This window comes from Lathyrus oleraceus, chromosome 1 (assembly GCF_024323335.1).
Source record: "Lathyrus oleraceus cultivar Zhongwan6 chromosome 1, CAAS_Psat_ZW6_1.0, whole genome shotgun sequence".
NCBI classification, from domain to species: domain Eukaryota; kingdom Viridiplantae; phylum Streptophyta; class Magnoliopsida; order Fabales; family Fabaceae; genus Lathyrus; species Lathyrus oleraceus.
Window position 1 is genome coordinate 416,103,790 of NC_066579.1, and position 18,661 is coordinate 416,122,450.

Below are 18,661 nucleotides of genomic sequence, written 5' to 3' on the forward strand. Positions count from 1 at the left end.
GATTTATCTTACTAAGAACCCAATTGCACATGGAAGGAGAAATAATATTGAGATGAGGTTTCACTGCTTGAGAGAACTTGTTAGTGAAGGAAAGCTATGATTGAGATATTGTAGAAATGAAGACCAAGTGGCTGATTTGTTGACTAAAGTGTCGCAGCCTAAAAAATATTAGTGTGCGAAAGAAACAACCGGCGAGAAAGAAATGACAGAAGAGTCGCCACCGTGCGTTATTTATCCCAAAGGAGGGAAAGGAAACGCTCGAAGTAAACCTGGAGAAAAGGAAAGGAAAATACAAGGTCTCGCAACCAAATCTTGGGTTCGGGAGTCGATTATGCGAAGGAAAGGTATTAGCACCCCTACGCATCCGTAGTACTCTATGGGATCCACTCTTGTTGTTCTTGTCTAAAGGGTGTGTGTTTATCTAATGTACTATTTATTAAAAGAGGGGTCAAAAGAAAGTGACTCGCATGGACGTCGCATCCACTGCATACGTATCTCATCTGAACATGAGAATCAGAGTCTTCGTAGCTCGGCTACCTATGGGTTAAGGATAAGTGTGCTCTCTAAGACATCGCGTCTTATGCCTACGTATCTCATCTGGAATGAGAATCAGAGAAAAACGTAGTTCAGCTAACTACGGGAACAAAGGTCTCGATTGCAACTAGGGCAAGAGAAGGGGAAGGTCTCGATCGCAACGAGGGCGAGAGAAAAGAATCGCAACAAGGGCGAAAACAAACAAGGATTAGTTGTTAGTCATTAGTCAAAACTCGGCAAGACATCGCATCTTGTGCCTACGTATCTCATCTGAACATGAGAATCAGAGTTGTCGTAGTTTGGCTAACTACGGGTTGCCATCTGAACATGGACTTATAAAGGAGGACACCAGTTGTGTCAAAGGAGAGTGGGCAATGTGTTCACGTCCTAGCAGCAGGTGTCACAGCTCGTTGAATCGAGTCTTAGGCAGTTACCTCTTTGCAATAGAATTGACTACATGCCACAAGATCGGAGACGCTCGGAAAGGTCTAAAGATGGGGAAGCTCTGCCCTAGAGTCGTCATGCAACGTGGACCTATGTGTTAGGATTTACAAATGGGAACATCTACCTAATGTTAGCATGCAAAGTAATGAGGGAATTCTACCTATGTTATCATACAAAAGAATAAGGGAATTCTACCTATGTTATCATACAAAAGGATATGGGAATACTACCTATGTTATTATACAAAAAGATATGGAAATACTACCTATGTTATCATACAAAAGGATATGGGAATCCTACCTATGTCATCATACAAAGGGTTCTATCTAATGGGTGCTACCTAAACGGAACAAGAATCGACGAATGGAGCAAGGAGAGGTGCTAGGGATAAGGGTAGATAGCGATGCATGAAGCAATCGACTTACAAGGTTGATGGCGATGCATAAAGCAATCGACTTACAAGGTTGATGGCGATGCATAAAGCAATCGACTTACAAGGTAAATGGCGATGCATAAAGCAATCGACTTACAAGGTAAATGGATGAATACGTGCTGGTTCTGTTAAGTTTTGAAAATGATTACTCGACGTTGGATCGAGGTTTTGATCTTGTTATGAAATGGTTATCGGATGTTCATTTTATTTCTTGTATTAACAGATGAATAAAGAATGAGAGAAATAAACATTATACAATTCGTGGGAGAGGGATACATTTGTAATGAATGGGGATTGTACATGGCAATCAAACAATAATAATATATGCCTCATACAACATACAAGTAGGCCACAGTTAATCAAACAAGTAAGATATAAACAAGTATATAATCAAATCAAATAATCAAATAATGAAATAATGAAGCATTAAACAATGAATGAGAAGTATAAACATATTAAACAATCAAACAATAAAAACATGGATGAAAGAAACAAGTATAAAAATATCAGATGAATAAGACAAGTGAAATTATGCACACAAAGAATCAATGAATAATTTAATCGGGAAATGATGCAAGGATCAAATAAAATCAAGATGACAGGCCTCTAATATGTGGCACATGAGATGAACAAGGGAGGATCAAAAGATCTCTTCAATTGCCCTAAGCAATCCCTATGTCAAACATCAATCATAGAAAAGTCAACCGAAAAGTCAAGTCAAGTTAAAAAATGTCAAATAAATAGTAAATTAATCACAAAAATTATGAAAAATTAAACTAAGTTAAGTGGGGTCAGGACATCATCATCCCCCAAAAAGATTTTAAAAATAATGAAAATTAGCGCACAAATTAATTGAAATAAAATGGAAGTCAAATGAGAAGTCAACCGAGCAAACTAGGTCAAAAATAAATCCAAAATAAATAAAAAATATAAAATAAAATTCCAATAAAAGGTCAGGTTGACCATGAGACATTGGTCAACCCTCATCCCAAAAATCGGAAATTAAAAATAATTCTAAGTTATGAAAATAAAATAAACAAAAACATATGTGTTAAAATGGACTATTTGAAATAAATAATAAAAATAAAATATTAGCATTAAATAAAATATAAAAATAAAAATAAAATAAAATAAATAAGACATTAAAGAAAATAAAAAGTATTTTTGATGTTTTTATGAACAAATAGAATATTTTTATTTAATTAATCAAAACAGAAAATAACAATAAAAAATGAATTAAAGAAATAAAATAAAAGTGAAATGGGTTAGTATGTTAGTGGAATGTGATGTGGGCCTGGCGAATTAGGGGTGGGAATAACATCTGAGCGTGAAGCCCAGCCCAGGGAGGAACTCAGCGTGTGACAAAAAAAATAAGGCTGAACATTTAATTTATTTGGTGAATTATGCACTACCAGGTATCGATCGGTCACATGCCTTTTAAAAGCACTACATGACAAAACTGTGTTGGACGGTGATGATGAGAGGGACGCGCACAATCCAGCGGCTCAGGGCGCGACACGCAAGCATCTCCCATGCAGAATAAATAATAATAAAACAACACAACAGCATGCAAGGCAAACACGAAAATGGCAAGGAAATTTCTCCCTTTTTCAAATCACCATATCTCACTCTACAGTTCATGAAATTGGATGATGTAAAAAGCAAAATTCAAGTTCAAAGTGAGAGGAACATCATGGTATTTTATTTTATGCAAAATAATGACTTTATCATAGAGAAATATGGACAACAAGGGAGGCTCATGCAAGGATATGGCAAAAAATTTAATGTTGCAAAATCAAAATTTAATGAACATGCTTCAATGAAGGGTCCATAAGGCAATCATAGCATAATATTAACATGTAAAATAAACACGAAAAAAAAGGCATGGCAATGAATGTAAAATACATGAGGTAATGGATGGATAACATGAAATGAACATAGGAGATATGATGAACAAACAAAATATGCATGGCCATGGAAGGTTGGAATAAAAGATTCCCCAGTGGAGTCGCTAGCTGTCTTACGGGATTCAGTCAAATCAGGCGAAGAATGGAAAAACAGAGATTCTTCCACATCCTTTTCCAAAGGCGGAGTGCTTAAAGCATATCCAAACTGTCTAACTGTTAGAGAAGGATTATAGTTGATTCCTCCTCTTCTTCCTACCAACGATACATTTGGGAAGTTCCCACAACTGTGAATAATATCCGCCCGAAGCAAGCTCCGGTCAGACCACCAAGAAATATCTTCAGCTCTCAACCCCATCAATCTCTTCAACCAACTCAACGAGTCCTCGACATCAATGAACGCTCCTGATTTGGGTAGGTGAGAACTGAACCACTTATAAAACAAAGGCGCACAACAATTCAACGATCCTCCTTTTCTATTCTCATTCCTGTGGTGCACCGAATGAAAGAAATCTCCTAGCAAGGTCGGCACTGGATTTCCCAACACGAAGAGGCGTATTGCGTCCATGTCCATAAATTTTGCAACATTAGGGAACAGGACAATCCCATACACACAAAGAGCCAACACAACATTGAAACCCCTCTGGTCACCATCTTCAAGCTTCTTCTTTGCTTCTCCCAGTAAGAAACTTAAATGAAAACCACTGACTCCTCCCTTCTGACACATATTAGCCTTCAAGACTGATTTCCCAAAATATGTGGCCGAAGCAACCATGCTGAGATCGGGCAGAAAGTCAGAACTGTAGAACAACAACTGTGACTTGATAGGAACTCTGAGAAAACTGGCAATCTCCTCCAAAGTAGGGACTAAAATATAATCCAGGAATGTGAAATACCTCAATGGAGGGTCATAGAACTGCAGCAGTGTGAAGAGAGCATCATGTTGATCCTTGGAAAGAACCGTGACGAAACTTAGAATCAAACCGTACTCCTTCCGGAATCCTTCTAGAGAATCGTGATTCATTAACTTCATCAGCAATTGAATAGGCTCCAAACAAACCACAGGAAACTTGTAGGCGACGTGTCTCTTTCTGCCAATGTCCATCGTAGAAAAACCAGAGAACCCCGACCGAAATCAAGAAGAAGATGTAAACCCCTGGGAATAGATAAACATGTATTAAGTGATATGAATGCAAAATGATGTGATGCAATGCAGTGACATGGAAATCAGGACTGCTGTATCTGCTTGAACATTTGTCGGGTTGCACTGTCTAAAGAGAAACCCACTGAGGAATATAATACAAGAGCCAAAACTCTGCTCTAGAAAACCGGGTTGGTTGGAGGTTAAGGTTTCCTGAATTTAGCCCGCCCCTCACTGGTAGGTTCTAAGAATAGAAGTTTGTCAGCTTCAGCCCTTCAGTCGAGAATAATACGTTTACCATTGAAGGTTTGGCATTATTGTGGGATAAAAGACCTCCACTGACTCCCCTCAACAGGACATCCTAAAGCAAGTTCCCAGTCTCGGGGTCCTCGGATTGAGCAGCGAGAATGCGCCCACCAGAGCTAACATAATCACGTCTCGGAGGAGAGGCCTCGGCTGAGTTCTCGGGAAATGGTCACCAGAGTTCACGATTTCTAAAGGAATATCTGTCGTTATGGAACACCCATAGGACAAAATATATCCAACAGAAACCTTGTCTGGAATGTGGGTCTCATGAACGACTTAACGTAGCAACATGCCACGCAAGCCTCATGACTATCCACTCTAAAACCTGTGTGTACGCTCAAGCCTGAGTAGTGGGCTTATCTCTCATAGAACATCCCACCCCAATAAACAACCAACCCACAGAACCCACAGATACATCAGTCATATGTACATGAATGCAATTAGATAAAGCAGATAAATAAATAACTGTACAAAAGAATGAACACCCAATAAACAAACAACCTACAAAAGCTAGGAGGGACTCGCTTAGGGAAACTGGTCCCCAGCAGAGTCGCCAGTTGTCGCAGCCTAAACAATATTAGTGTGCGAAAGAAACAACCGGCGAGAAAGAAATGACAGAAGAGTCGCCACCGTGCGTTATTTATCCCAAAGAAGGGAAAGGAAACGCTCGAAGTAAACCTGGAGAAAAGGAAAGGAAAAGACAAGGTCTCGCAACCAAATCTTGGGTTCGGGAGTCGATTATGCGAAAGGAAGGTATTAGCACCCCTACGCATCCGTAGTACTCTACGGGATCCACTCTTGTTGTTCTTGTCTAAAGGGCGTGTGTTTATCTAATGTACTATTTATTAAAAGAGGGGTCAAAAGAAAGTGACTCGCATGGATGTCGCATCCACTGCATACGTATCTCATATGAACATAAGAATCAGAGTCTTCGTAGCTCGGCTACCTATGGGTTAAGGATAAGTGCGCTCGCTAAGACATCGCGTCTTATGCCTACGTATCTCATCTGGAATGAGAATCAGAGCAAAACGTAGTTCAGCTAACTACGGGAACAAAGGTCTCGATTGCAACTAGGGCAAGAGAAGGGGAAGGTCTCGATCGCAACGAGGGCGAGAGAAAAGAATCGCAACGAGGGCGAAAACAAACAAGGATTAGTTGTTAGTCGTTAGTCAAAACTCGGCAAGACATCGCATCTTGTGCCTACATATCTCATCTGAACATGAGAATCAGAGTTGTCGTAGTTCAGCTAACTACGGGTTGCCATCTGAACATGGACTTACAAAGGAGGACACCAGTTGTGTCAAAGGAGAGTGGGCAATGTGTTCACGTCCTATCAGCAGGTGTCGCAGCTCGCTGAATCGAGTCTTAGGCAGTTACCTCTTTGCAATAGAACGGACTACATGCCACAAGATCGGAGACGCTCGGAAAGGTCTAAAGATGGGGAAGCTCTGCCCTAGAGTCGTCATGCAATGTGGACCTATTTGTTAGGATTTACAAATGGGAACATCTACCTAATGTTAGCATGCAAAGTAATGAGGGAATTCTACCTATGTTATCATACAAAAGAATAAGGGAATTCTACCTATGTTATCATACAAAAGGATATGGGAATACTACCTATGTTATTATACAAAAAGATATGGAAATACTACCTATGTTATCATACAAAAGGATATGGGAATCCTACCTATGTCATCATACAAAGGGTTCTATCTAATGGGTGCTACCTAAACGGAACAAGAATCGACGAATGGAGCAAGGAGAGGTGCTAGGGATAAGGGTAGATGGCGATGCATGAAGCAATCGACTTACAAGGTTGATGGCGATGCATAAAGCAATCTACTTACAAGGTTGATGGCGATGCATAAAGCAATCGACTTACAAGGTAAATGGCGATGCATAAAGCAATCGACTTACAAGGTAAATGGATGAATACGTGTTGGTTCTGTTAAGTTTTGAAAATGATTACTCGACGTTGGATCGAGGTTTTGATCTTGTTATGAAATGGTTATCGGATGTTCATTTTATTTCTTGTATTAACAGATGAATAAAGAATGAGAGAAATAAACATTATACAATTCATGGGAGAGGGATATATTTGTAATGAATGGGGATTGTACATGGCAATCAAACAATAATAATATATGCCTCATACAACATACAAGTAGGCCACAGTTAATCAAACAAGTAAGATATAAACAAGTATATAATCAAATCAAATAATCAAAGAATGAAATAATGAAGCATTAAACAATGAATGAGAAGTATAAACATATTAAACAATCAAACAATAAAAACATGGATGAAAGAAACAAGTATAAAAATATCAGATGAATAAGACAAGTGAAATTATGCACACAAAGAATCAATGAATAATTTAATCGGGAAATGATGCAAGGATCAAATAAAATCAAGATGAAAGGCCTCTAATATGTGGCACATGAGATGAACAAGGGAGGATCAAAAGATCTCTTCAATTGCCCTAAGCAATCCCTATGTCAAACATCAATCATAGAAAAGTCAACAGAAAAGTCAAGTCAAGTTAAAAAATGTCAAATAAATAGTAAATTAATCACAAAAATTATGAAAAATTAAACTAAGTTAGGTGGGGTCAGGACATCATCATCCCCCAAAAAGATTTTAAAAATAATGAAAATTAGTGCACAAATTAATTGAAATAAAATGGAAGTCAAATGAGAAGTCAACCGAGCAAACTAGGTCAAAAATAAATCCAAAATAAATAAAAAATGGGAAATAAAATTCCAATAAAAGGTGAGTTTGACAATGAGACATTGGTCAACCCTCATCCCAAAAATCGGAAATTAAAAATAATTCTAAGTTATGAAAATAAAATAAACGAAAACATGTGTGTTAAAATGGACTATTTGAAATAAATAATAAAAATAAAATACTAACATTAAATAAAATATAAAAATAAAAATTAAATAAAGTAAATAAGACATTAAAGAAAATAAAAAGTATTTTTGATGTTTTTATGAACAAATAGAATATTTTTATTTAATTAATCAAAACAGAAAATAACAATAAAAAATGAATTAAAGAAATAAAATAAAAGTGAAATGGGTTAGTATGTTAGTGGAATGTGATGTGGGCCTGGCGAATTGGGGGTGGGAATAACATCTGAGCGCGAATCCCAGCCCAGGGAGGATCTCAGCGTGTGACAAAAAAATAAGGCTGAACATTTAATTTATTTGGTGAATTATGCACTACCAGGTATCGATCGGTCACATGCCTTTTAAAAGCACTACATGACAAAACTGTGCTGGACGGTGATGATGAGAGGGACGCGCGCAATCCAGCGGCTCAGGGCGCGACACGCAAGCATCTCCCATGCAGAATAAATAATAATAAAACAACACAACAGCATGCAAGGCAAACACGAAAATGGCAAGGAAATTTCTCCCTTTTTCAAATCACCATATCTCACTCTACAGTTCATGAAATTGGATGATGTAAAAAGCAAAATTCAAGTTCAAAGTGAGAGGAACATCATGGTATTTTATTTTATGCTAAATAATGACTTTATCATAGAGAAATATGGACAACAAGGGAGGCTCATGCAAGGATATGGCAAAAAAATTAATGTTGCAAAATCAAAATTTAATGAACATGCTTCAATGAAGGGTCCATAAGGCAATCATAGCATAATATTAACATGTAAAATAAACACGAAAAAAAAGGCATGGCAATGAATGTAAAGTACATGAGGTAATGGATGGATAGCATGAAATGAACATAGGAGATATGATGAACAAACAAAATATGCATGGCCATGGAAGGTTGGAATAAAAGATTACCTTGTGGAGAAAGTCCACTGCTTCTTGTTGGAATGAGAGGAATGGAGGGAAATGGGATGCTCTCCAATGGGGTTGCAAACTTGAAGAATGGAAAATGGAAAGTGAGGAAAAGCCTTGCCCTTGCCTTGCTCTTGCTTAGGTTGAAAATGCATCAGCCTCTTCTTCTGATTAGGGTTTTAGGAGTTTATATATGTAGGGTTTCAAGTGTGTAGATGGGCTTAAGTGTTGGTTTTTGATTCATGCAAAATGATGCAAAAATGAGGTGTGAAAAGAAATGGCTAAATGTGGAAAAAATTAAGTGAATGAACCAAAATCAAATGGTCAAATGAGGTAAAAGATGTGTTGGTCGTTTTTGTGGTTAAACTTGATTTTCTAGTGCAGCACAAAAATGGCCCAACAGGGTGACTTTAAGACCTTGTATCTTGATGAATACATGTCCAAATGGCAAGGCAATGCAAACAGTAGAAAGAGGGCATGGAACTTAACATTTTTCATGTTTAACACATCTTTAAATGGTGAGTGGAAAGAGGTGAAAAATGGCCATAAAGTTCAGGTCTCATGGCTGCAAAATGGTTGGGCCAGTTTGGCCTAAATGCTGTCAAAAAATTCAGCCTATGATACCAACTTTAGATGAGTGTATCTTCCAAACCAATGATCCAAATGGGGTGGTTCCAAAAAGGTGTGAAAGCTGACATATCAAGGTACAACTGTCATGAAGAAAGTGCTTTCAAAAGATGCCTTGAAGTGCAAGAAATCTGGCCCATAAGTCTTGACAAATTTTGCAAATTTTGGACTTTAGAAAAATTTCTAAGTGTTCTAAAATAATATCTTACTTTGACCAAACATAACTCTCTCAATTTTAATCCAAATGAAACAAACTTTATATCTATAGAAATCTTGGAACAAGAGGAACAACTTTCATGTTGGAGAAATTTTCAAATGGAGCTTACATCTTGATGGAAAATTGGCTTAAAGTGGATGCAAAAACCATAAAAACTTGCCTTAAATGGAAAGTCAACTATTTCCAAATTTGGTAATTTTTCCAACTCCTGATTAAATGATGAATCCATGATCCAACCTTGATCAAATTTCACATGTAGGCTTCCTTAGACATGAATTCTGAGATTCCACTTTCAAAATGTCGGGAGTTGACTTTTCTGGCCCCACAATTCACTTTTCCCAATCTGTCTGATTTCCGATTCCATTGATCAATTGAAGCACCTCTGGCTCAAATAAAGAGCTGATTCTTTGCGTGTGGATCCTTGTGGACATGTGGAGGGCCATGGAAATGAGTTTCACTCAAGGAATCAGAAATAAACCGATTTTATACCAAACCCTAGTTTTAGGGCAAAAATGACTAGGATCTGATTGCACTGATTGTCAATGAATCTTTCTGTGATAATTGTGGATCTTCTTAGGCCAAGATGCCTCTATAATCATGACATGAATGAGCCCCTTCGCTTCCAACCAAACCTTGCCTGTTGCAGGTAGCCATGAAACCCTGATTTCTGATTAAATCCATATGCACCCTCTGAGAGCTCTTAATCTTCCACTGATGAACTGAAGACCATAATAGGACATATGGAACCCCTTGAGACTTGTATAATTGGAGAATGAAGTTCAATTCTCAGTCTTGCTCTGTGTGGGCTTCTTCTGGTTAAGGAGTGGTCAATCAAACCCTGATTTCCCAAGTCACTAATGCAATATGCAATGAGTATGACCTAGTATGATGCTAATGCAATGTGAAACACAATCCCATGCTTCCAAGAAGAATGAAGGGTCAATTTTGGGGTATTACATAAAGTAGTCACAAATAATGTGTTCAAGAGGTTAAATATGAACATGGGCATGAAAGAATTGGAGCACTTGAATTAAGGTGGTGTGTTAAAAGTATTTTTGGTAATTCAAGTGATGTAATCGATTAACATGGGGTGTAACCGGTTATAGCAAGACCAAAGTCACTGATGAGCTGAAGAAACAAAGAAAACTTCGTGGGTGTAACCGATTAACATTTGCACGTAATTGGTTATCACTGAAAGTGATTTAATATTTGTTGTCGTTGTAACCGGTTACAGGTTTAGTGTAACCGGTTATAGGCATGAGTTTTTCAGTTTTATGTTATTTGGCTTATGTTATTTGAGTTTCAATCACTATGTAATACTTGTATAAATTACTTGAAGGCATCCTCATCAATAACTAATAAAAATATTCTTATCCTCAATTATCTCTCTCTCTCTCTCTCTCTCTCTCTCTCTCTCTCTGTCTCTCTCCATTTATCATTTTCCCTCTCCACACTCCAATTTTTTCTCCATTATTCACTAATCTTATGGTTCCAAGTTGTAACAAAACCGTGTTATCTTAGGTGAACAGAAACACCCCATTGGGATGCTCTCGAAATCATGTTCCTCGTTTGTGTTCGTTTCATTTTTTTCATTCGAAAATCAAAACATTGTAGTTGCTTGCGATTCTGAGTTTTAGGTTGTCGTCTCGTGATTTCGTCTTTGCAATTTTTGTTGTTGCATTTTGATCTTGCTTTTGTGTTTATTGTGATTGATTCTTGTCTGTTTGGTTGCGGTTGATTTTGTTTTCTTCGGTGATTATTGTGTCGTACTAGAAGATTATGGTTTGAATCGACGATTGACGATTGCAAAGTGTGGTTTTCGTTTGGTTGAAACTAATGCTTCTTGTTGTCCTGTTTGTCGATACCGTTACATGGGTTATTGTGCTTTTTCATTACATTGGATAGAGGAGAACAAAGATGTGACATTTTTATTAGTCTTTCTTTTTGGCGTGTTTTAAAAAAAAAGAGAAAAAATACAATTTTTGCACGTGCCAACAGAGATTTAATATATATATATATATATATATATATATATATATATATATATATATATATATATATATATATATATATATATATATATATATATATATATATATATATATATATATATATATTTTAAATGTGTAACTTGTATCATGGCTTTGGAAAACGAAAGAAGTTATTTTTTTGTTTGTTTTATTGGTAAGAATTATGAAACTTGGAAATTTCAATAATAAAATTATGTGAATGGAAAGGGATTATGGAGTCACCTAGACGATGTGTCTAATGCACCTACAGAGAAAGTTGCATTAGATGCATGAGAAATTAAAGATGTTCAAATAATCACTTGGATCCTTAGCATAATTGATGCCTAAATGATCAATAATTTACGCTCATTTTTAACTATTTAAGATAAATAGAACTATTTGAAGTGTATTTACAACCAAGACATTGTTGCCAAGCGTTTTTTAGTTGGAGCTGGAGATAACAAATTACAAACAAGGTGTTTTATCTATTCAAAATATTATTCAGCTTTTATGAATTTGTGGATAAAACACTCTACTCTCATACATATTGATGTTCCAAAGAGTTCTATTCTAGCTATTCAAGTGGTCTACAATACAAGTAATCGAGATCAATTTCTCAATAGGAACCTTGGTCATTCTTTAGATGCACGTGTTATAGAACTTATAAGGGGGGAATACAATCTTATTACTCCAGAAGCCATGTCTCATGAAGTTGTTATTTCCGAGTCTATGATGGTTACATATGTTGCTCAAAGTAGAGGCAGGGGTTATGATATGAGACAGGTTCAGTGCTTCCCTTGCAAACATTTTGGACATATTGCTCGTAGTTGTAGTAAGAAGTTTCGTAATTATTGCAAGCAGCAGGGACATAGTGTTGTACCCCAAATTTTGACCACTCTCCTTTATCCATCTGTATCAGGGTATGTTTAAGCACCTTGGGTCAGACACAACCCAATTGGATTAAAATACAAGGTATTTATCAGGGTCCCTTATACATGTCATTTGGTCAACCCCAATGACTTAAAAATGTCAAAGAAGAACCATTTTGACTTCTTATTCTCTTCTAAAGGTTTATTTTCATTCTATAAGGTTGTGTAACTATTTTTATTAGTCTTATTGCATTATTAAGAATTTGATTTACTATTTATATTATTAATTTTTAACTAATTAGTTCATTAGATTACATTATTAAAGTTTAGTTATTATTAGGAAAAAAAATTATTAGAGCTTATTTGGGTTTGATCATTATTAAGTATTTGTTACAATTTTTAGTATTAGGTAATTAGATTAGATTATTAAATAAAATATTATTAAGTGATCTTTTATTAGAAATTAATAATTGATATTTACTTATTATCAGGGTTTTTTTAGGTTTTAATGGTGTTTGATTATTTTTCTAAAAGATGAACCTGGTAAAACAAGGTGACCAAGTCAAACGCGAGCAGAGGTCTAAGTCCAATAAAATTCGAAAACCCTAAATCACACTAATTATGGATTTGACTGAATCAAAGCTCAGAAGTAATGAAAAGTCCAAATTTGATCTTTCCATTATCAGATTACAAATACATTGAAAATCAAAATTACATTGCAAATTCGTCCACATACATCAAAACCCCATGGATCTGAGCAATCACAATAGATTGAATTTGATAAAATATTTCCTAAACAAATCAATCAGACATAATTTCTAACCTAAACCTTAATGCTATAAAAGCCTAAGCCTAAAATTGAAAAAAAAAACTTTGTGAACCCTAAAGTTGCTGCAGAATCCAAACTTCTCCATCAAAGCTCTTGAAATCTGATACTTAGGGTTTCACATTGAAAACCTAAGCATTTTAGCTAAGCCTCCATTGAACCTCACGAAGGTGTGAAAACACAATAAATGGGGGGTTTGAATTGGGTTTTACAAGCAAAAGCTTTTTCCAAAACAAGAGCACCACTAACAAGTTAATAATGAAGAGATAAAAATACAAGTATTTTTATCCTGGTTCGCTTGAAATTCAAAGCTAGTCCAATCCACCTGCCAAGGTGACTTTCCTTACACACAAGGACTTAATCCACTATAATCAACGGATTATAACAAACACAAAGAATAACCTTCTTTGTCTTCTCAAGGATCCAACTAAATCTTAGTCTCCTCAAGGATTCACAAAGAACAACTTTCCATGTCTTCTCAAGGATAATCTCCTTAAGGACTCAAATAAATAGTTTGAAGAATATTTTATGTGTTACAAGATGCTTCTACACAAGCAGTTTTTACACAAATGAATAACAAATACTTAAAGAAAACTGTATACAAAGAATGATAACTTTTCACAAAGAAAAATAGCTTGTCAAAGTATTTGTGCAACCAACATTTTCTTCAAGTCTCTAATGTATGCTTATATAGCATAAGCATGTGACCGTTGGAGGGCAAAATATGGAAAGCTCCTTTGAGCAGTTGTCCACTGTTGGATGGGAAAGGAATGATATTGCGTATTGTCCTTTCACCCACAAAATCAGTGACAGGTGTGATGTATAATACTGTCCTTGCCCATGAAATCATGTAGTGGAAAGGTTATTTGTTTTGTACCATGTACTATTTGATCACGTTCCCATTTAGATCTTATCTTCAAACTCATTGGCTTCTGATGAAAGTTGATTGAAGCATGAAATGAAGAAATAGAGAACTGGATTCATAAACTTCATAACCTTGGGTCAGAACCTTGACAGCATCAGTAGTCTGGCTTGAGGTCTTCAATATATTCAGAATCATAACACAACTTCAGAACCTTGCCATTCTTCAGAAGTTTGCTTATCAGAGTCTCATCCAGAAGCACGAAGAGAGAGAACATTGCAGCAACAACATAATGTCTCCTCAGAAGATTCTGATGAGTGAAATAGCTCAGAAGTAGAAAGAACATTGTAGCAGTAATATTGACGTCTTTCAGAACTTCTAATACCTTGCGCAGAAGCAGATTTAGAACACATAGTTCAGAAACTGATGTTGTTGCACATCATATATTCAGAATTAGAACTGGTTGTTAAAGCTACACAATAACAAACCATTAAGGTACCAAAATTATTCTCACACAAATACATTATTTTTATAATCAAAACTCAATGTATAGATGTAAAACCAAATCTTGTTCTAACACCTCACACAAACATAAAAGAAAAAGAAGGAGATAGAAGGTGAAAAGAGAGAGTCAAAATACCAACAAGTAAGGAAAAGGTCGAGTAGTATTACCTTTTAACCGGAGAAAAACTTATCTCTGTAGGTTAAAATTTTATCCCCTTAGTTCCTTCTGTATATTTGTAATCTTTTTTGCTTGCGTTTATACTATTTGTGTTTGTCTTATATTCGATAAAACTTGGATAGGGTTTGAGTTAATAGAATAGGGTTGGGGATTTAGGGTTGATTTTGTTTTGTTTGATTTTTGTGTTTAAGGGTTCGATCTGTGTTTGGGATAAAGGGATCTTTGGTTTAGAGGAACTTTGAGTGGATTTGAAAGTTTTTAGGTTTAATTCTGGGTAGGTTAGGGTTTCTGGAGGGAAGTAGGAGATGAATGTTATTGTTCTAGGTTAAAGAAGGGGTTAAGTTTCATGTAGATTAGGGTTAAGGTTCCTTAGGGTTCATCGTGCAAAGGTTAGGGTTCATCAGATGAAGGGTTAGAGTTCCTAGTTCTAAGGTTTCTGTGTTGGTATGATGAACGTTTGAAGGTTCCGGCTTAAGTTCAACCAAAAACCTGGGTTGTAAGGAAGTTTATGTGGTGGCTCAAGGTGTTTGATGGTGGTCGGAGGAGGGAATGTGTAGAGAGAAGGGAGAGAAGAGAGATAATAGTAAAGAGATGTGAGAGTTATATATATAGAGAGAGGGGAAGATAATGAGAGCTTTTGAATGAAACTCTCTTTAATATCCCCCTACGTGGAACGCTGATCAATAACACGTGGCCCCCCTGATGGCCACATGATTTGCTGACTTTGACTAATCCAATGCCATACATTTAGCGTGCACCCTTTGTTGACTTCCTATCATGTCCATCCCTTTTACCTACTTTGACTAGTAACCTGATCTAACGCCCTTCATGAGATCTGTTGTGATCTCATTGGATCGACCCAACGTGCCAGATAGAGTCAACATTTTGACTCTCTCCATGGACATGTTGACCAGTGCCTGGGCTCAATTTTAACTAGAGTGATTAGATTAATTAATTTAGTTAGGTTAATTAGTCTAATTTAATAAATCATAAAATAATCTTTTGTATATATATAGCTTTAAAAAATACAGAAAAAAAATCTCTTTTAGACATTGAGTTTAAGATTAATCCATTTAGTTGGTCTAACTTAGTCTAATGAATTTTCTTTCGATTCATTTTAAAAAAATTCTTTCTTAATAATAAAATATTCAAAAACAATAAAAAAAACTAGGCATACATGACCATACTTTATTTTCTAAATCAAATAAAACTATATTTTTGTAAAAATCATGTCTTGAAATAATTGTTTGGCTGACGTCACGTCTTATCGATCAATAATTAAACTCAAATAAATTTTAAAATCAACAAAACACATCAAACATCCTTTATCTATGCCCTTGTGCATTGAGATCTTTTTCAAATAAACTATTTCTCCGCCCCCGATGTTGAAACCTTTTTCATAAGTAAAATCAACAAACACACAATATTTTTCTAGATGAACTACGCTAATTTGATTCTTCATTATACTTGAGAATATGTAGGCCCCAAGTTTTGATACTCTGGCGAGCACAATAATAAAAATCCATTTTCCCCTTTATGATTAAATTTTTCTTAAATAATAAAAATAGTTTCCTTTGTAAATGAATAAATTAAAGAATTAGGTAAGAAATAAGTAATTGGGAAAACATCCCTTAGACAAACATAGTAACCCTAGAACTATAGGAGGATCCTATTGAGTACAATGGAGGTAAGGGGTGCCTAACACCTTCCCCTCACTTAACCGACTCCCAAACCCTAACTTCTTATCCTCACTTTTTAGGTTTTATTATTTTTTTCCCTATTCCTTAGGAATGAATAAAAGATGGTGGCGACTCTATGATTTTTCCAGTGTTCCACATGTCCTTTAAGACCGACACGGTGTTCGGTGCAGGCATTCCATGCAACTACAATATCTACAATTAGTCCTTCTAATGGTGGTGCATCAAATGATGGTGCTTTACAACTTGTAATTATTCAATAAATGGTCATTTTCGCTCTCCCGGCCTTGGGAATTCAGGGTATGTCTTCTAATGTTTCTCGCCTATGGTTTCTTGATTCGGGTGCATTAAATCACATGACAGATTCCATAGAATATTTGCGCAATTTACAATCTTATCATGGTAATCAGAAAATTCATATAGTTGATAGTAATACTTTACTTATAACTGATGTTGACGACACAAAATCTAAATTTTGGGATGTGCTAGTGTCATTTGGGCTTGCTTCCAGTTTATTGTCTGTTGGCCAATCGGTAGATGAAAAATATGATGTTAAATTTTCTAGTGTTGGTTGTCTTATGCAGGAGCATGTGTCGGGAAAGGTGGCTATGAATGGGCCTAAAGTCGAAAGATTGTTTCCGCTCTAGTTTGTTTACAATAATTTATCTCTTGCTTGTAATAATATTTTGAATTCTTATGAGGATTGACATAGAAATTTGGATCATCCAAACTATTTCGTTTTGTCACGTTTATTGATGATTATAGTCATTTTACTTGGATATATTTTCTTCGATCTAAATCTGAATATTTTCTATGTTTAAGAAATTTCAAACATATGTTGAAACTCAATATCAAGTTAGTGTTAAATTTTTTCGCTTTAACTCTGGTGGTGAATACATGTCTCATGGGTTTTAGGAGTACCTTCAACAAAAAGGTATCTTGTCTCAAAGATGTTATCCTAATACCCCTCAACAAATTAGGACGGCAGAACACAAGAATCACATTTTCTTGTTGTAAAACACACCCTACTTCTTCAAGCTTCTATGCCATCCCAATTTTGGGTATAGGCGTTGTCCACAACTGTCTTCTTGATCAACTGTCTTCCGTCTATGATTATTGATTTTGATTATCCTTTCTTTTTTATTTTTAAAATTCATTTGAATTATAGTGATCTACATATTTTCTGGCATGTGTGTTTTGTACACCTACCTCCATTTGAAAGGTATAAGCTTGGAGCATAGTCTGTTCAATGTGCATATATGGGGTATAGTCACTCTTATAAGGTCTTTGTGTGTTATGATGTCTCTAACCATCATTTTCTCATTTATAAGAACGTGACATTTTTTTATAATTATTTTATGTTTCCTTGTGTTTCTCTTGCCGAGAATGATATTGTTACTCTTCCTCAGTTTTCCATTATGCCTCAATCTATAGTACGTTATAAACCAGATCATGTATATGTCAGAAAATACAGACAAAAGGTTCCCACACGATTTCCCAATACTGATCTGCCACTTTATTTAGTACTTGATTTGCCACTTGATTTGGTACTTGTTGAACCTCGTTGTTCTGGTTGAATATCTCGAGCACCTGATTGATATTCACCATATAGGTATGACTTTTCACATACTTCTATGACTGCCTCACTTTCTAGCATATCTATTCCTACTTGTTACTCACAGACTATTAAAGATGTGTGCTAGATGAAAACAATGAATGAGGAGCTTCAAGCTCTTCAAGAGAATTTCACATGGGATATTGTCTCTTATCCTCCTAATATAAAACTCATTGATTGCAAATGGATGTATTACGTAAAACTAAATTTTGATGGGTCCCTTAATCATTTCAAGGCTCGATCGGTTACCTTGGGAAACAAGTAGGAATACAAAATTGATTATGATAAGGCATTCGCACCAGTTTCCAAAATGATAATTGTTCACACTCTACTTTATCTAGTTGCTTCTAATGGATGGTGTCTTTATTAAATGGATGTGAAGAATGTCTTTCTTCATGGTGACTTGACTATAGATATTTATATGACTTCCCCTCAAGGTCTACTCTCTTCATCTAAGGGTGTGTGCAAGCTTAAACGTTCCTTATACGGTTTTGAAATAGTCGCCCCGCGCATGGTATGAGAAATCTCGTTCCACTCTACTTGAGTTCGCATTTACCCAAAGTCAGTATGATTCCTCTTTATTTATTCATAACACACCTAATGGTATTGTTCTACTTATTTTGTATGTTGATGATACGGTTATAAATGGTTATCAAATGAGGCCTAGTTCCTCGGTCAAG